This window comes from Oncorhynchus clarkii, chromosome 16 (assembly GCF_045791955.1).
Source record: "Oncorhynchus clarkii lewisi isolate Uvic-CL-2024 chromosome 16, UVic_Ocla_1.0, whole genome shotgun sequence".
Classification (NCBI taxonomy): Eukaryota; Metazoa; Chordata; class Actinopteri; order Salmoniformes; family Salmonidae; genus Oncorhynchus; species Oncorhynchus clarkii.
The window spans coordinates 10,384,335-10,387,918 of NC_092162.1; the positions used below are offsets into that span (position 1 = coordinate 10,384,335).

The 3,584-nt window shown below is 37.9% G+C and overlaps 1 pseudogene; it reads left to right on the plus strand.

Moving 5' to 3' along the window:
* Positions 1-2,625: 2,625 nt before the first annotated feature.
* LOC139367841 (general transcription factor II-I repeat domain-containing protein 2B-like) lies at positions 2,626-3,308 on the plus strand (annotated as a pseudogene).
* The last annotated feature ends 276 nt before the right edge of the window (positions 3,309-3,584 follow it).

Genomic DNA, 3,584 nt, shown 5'->3' on the forward strand with positions numbered 1-3,584 from the left:
AATCTCCTCCAGGAATTTATGACCTGCCTAACAGCAGCCTGGGTGTAGGAGAGCGAGATTCCTTAACTTCTTGACCATACTTGAGACGCAGACGTCTCAAGTATGCCCCTGGAAATGCAAATGCGCTACGCTAAATGCTAAATGTACTCGTTACAACTCAATCTTTGATCAAAATTCACAAGCAGGGTATTGAATTAAAGCTACACTCGTTGTGAACCTAGCCAGCAAGTCAGATTTTTAAAATGCTTTTCGGCGAAAGCATGAGAAGCTATTATCTGATAGCATGCACCCCCCAAAATGCCAGCACGACACGTAAGCAACAGATTTTGCGGTAGCCGGCGCTACCCAAAACGCAGAAATAAAATATAAAACATTCATTACCTTTGACGAGCTTCTTTCTTGGCACTCCTATATGCCCCATAAACATCACTATTGGGTCTTTTTTTCGTTTAAATCGGTCCATATATACCCAAAATAGCTTTGTATGGAAGCTGTGTCATTCAGAAAAAAACATCGTTTTTAAACGCTGCGTAATTTTTTAAAATTAAAAAAGTCGACGATAAACTTTCACAAAACACTTCGAAATCCTTTTGTAATCCAACTTTAGGTATTAGTAAACGTTTATAATCTATCAAAATGATTACAGGGCGATGTATTTTCAATAGGTCTTCGCTTGCAAATCAATGGCTGCTAATGTCTTCATCAACTACATCCGGGTGAAGACTGGGAAAATGGATGCCAGATAGATGGATTTTTTTCAACAATTAATTCAATTGAAAATGACGACAATGGCGACATCGTGTGGAATTTGTATGAATTGCAGGCAGGTCGATATTAAATTCTGTTCTCTTTTAACAACTCGTGGAAGTGACTTATGGAAATTATTTTTAGCTTTCAGAGAGCAGTTTTTCTTGCGTTTTTCAATGAAACACACAATCTGTTATAGTCACAGCCGTGATTTAACCAGTTTTATAAACTTCAGAGTGTTTTCTATCCACACATACTAATCATATGCATATACTATATTCCTGGCATGAGTAGCAGGACGCTGAAAAGTTGCGCGATTTTTAACAGAATGTTCGAAAAAGGAGGGGGTAGAAGTAAGAGGTTTTAAACATTAAAATAAAATGTATAATACGATCACATTCTCACATATAACACACTGTTACAAACAGACATATTGACCTGATAAATACTCTTAACAGTCTGAAAATATAGATTGATTCCTTCATCCACCATCTACCTTACAATTTATTATATTGAAATGGTTCTAAAGTATTGTTTGAATTTATTTCTTGAAAGGTTTCTGGTTTGCTCAGAGAAATTATTCAATTTCTTTATTGCTCTAAATTCTAAATGTTATTTTGCCTATGTCTCTTTTCTGTCTGGATAACACATAGATAGATGGTGGACAATCTATTCCTAGTATTTACTGAATGTCTGTCTCTTACCAACTGAACACTACAAATAAATCAGCAAAATGATTGGCAATATCAGCTAGTTTTGTTATCGTTCTCTAGTCAACCTCCACACTAGATGGGGGAGATGAAATATATGTATCAAGTAAGCCCTTAACTGTATTCCATACCTTTTTAAAATCGTTTTTAAAATCAATAAAATAATTTTTGTAAAATAACTTTTTTTCTTACAATTTAATTTAACTGCATAATTACATTGTGTTCTATAATTATGTTCTTCAAATTCTAGTTTGAATTTGACTTGGCTGCTAAGACTTTTTCTTTGAGAAAATTACTCACCCAGTTCATCATCAATCCATGGAGATGGACGAGCCCCAACTGTACTCTTTCTTACTGGGGCATGATGGTCCATTAACTCAGCGAGCAAATCAATAAAACATTCTGTAGCATGATTAAAATCATCCTCTAAATCAAGCCTGGGCAAAGTCCATCCCTGGGGGCCGTATGCCGGCCCGCAACCAGATTGAATACGGCCCTCAGAATCATGCTCAAATGACAAAGATTTTGTGACAGTAAAGCTTTGAAAAATGTATTTATTATTCAAATTAAAAGCCAAATGAATACTCGCCTATGTGTAACGATTTAACTCCCACCACTTGTGGGAAATTTATTTTTGAAGGCATGTATAAATAACAACTGCACCAGGACAGAGGCTGACACACGTCACAGTTACAAATAGTAGCTAGCTAGAAATTGCACAAAAATTTGCTATTCAAAAGGTTCTAAGAAAAGAAAAGTGGTCAAAAAAATGTAAGGTGTTCCAGCAAGAATGGACATCGAAATATCTCTTTATTGAGGTATCAGGGAAAGCTGTGTGCTTAGTGTGCAAAGAGAGCATCGCTGTCTTCAAAGACTACAACTTGTCCCAACACTTCAAGACAACGCATGCAGAGAAAAATAGGAGTGTGTCTTCTGAGCAGAGGGCGAGTGCATCGAAAGAGTTGCTTTTTCAGTGGCAAAGGCAGCAAGGATTTCACCTATTTCTCCTTGGCCCTGGATGAGAGCAGTGATGCACGTGACACGGCACAGTTGTTGATATTCTTACGAGGCATAACCCCAGAATTTGAAATTACAGAGGAGCTTGCTTCAGTGTAGTCAATAAAAACCACAACCACAAGGAAAGATGTATTGCATGAGGTTAAAAAATATGTGGCAAAAGTGGGAAGTGAGTTTTGAAAATGTATCCAGTGCGACCACTGATGGGTGCCCAAACTTGACAGGAAAAATGGTTGGTCTTTTGAAAAGGTTACAAATTCAAGTAACTGAGCCTAAAAGGATTTTCCTGCATTGCATTATTCATCAGGAGGTGCTCTGTAAATGTGTTCTGAAAATAAGCCATGTTGTGGAGACAGTTACTAAAGTTGTAAACTGCATAAGAGCTAAATCTTTAAACCACAGGCAGTGTGTCTCACTGTAGGAAGAGACAGAGACGGGTCATGCAGATCTCCCTTACCTCACAAACGTGAGATGGCTGAGTTTGGGTAAGGTGCTTAAAAGTGGGACCTGAAGTCAGAGATTGCTGAGTTTTTACAAATGAAAAGAAAATATGTGGATTTTCCTCAACTGCAAGATAAAGAATGGTTGGCTGATTTTGAATTCACCGTGGACATCATGGCCCTCATGAGTGAACTGAATTCCAAACTACAAGGGAAGGGCCTTTTTGCACATCAGATGTACAGCCTTGTCAAAGCCTTCAAGAGAAAATGACTCCTCCTGACCTGCCAAGTAGAAGCCATCAATTCCACCCACATTCCGACACTACTAGTCGGTTGCCTATCAGATGACCAGCGGGAGAATTATATGTAACTACTGCGAGCTTTGAACTGCTAGTTTCCCGTCATTTTGAGGAGTTTAAAGCGTTGGAAAATTACATGCTGTTGGTTTCCTCTCCTTCACCTTAATTGTGGATAACGCTTCCAATGACCAGCAACTTGAGCTTATCGATCTTTAGTCTGATGCATTGAATGGAGAATTATTCAAGACAATGTCACTGATGAGGTTCTATGCTTCTCTCAATGAACAAAACTTTTCAAAGATTAGGTCATGATGAAGATATTTGTACTGTTTGGGTCGACTTATGTATGTGAACAGACATTTTCAATTATG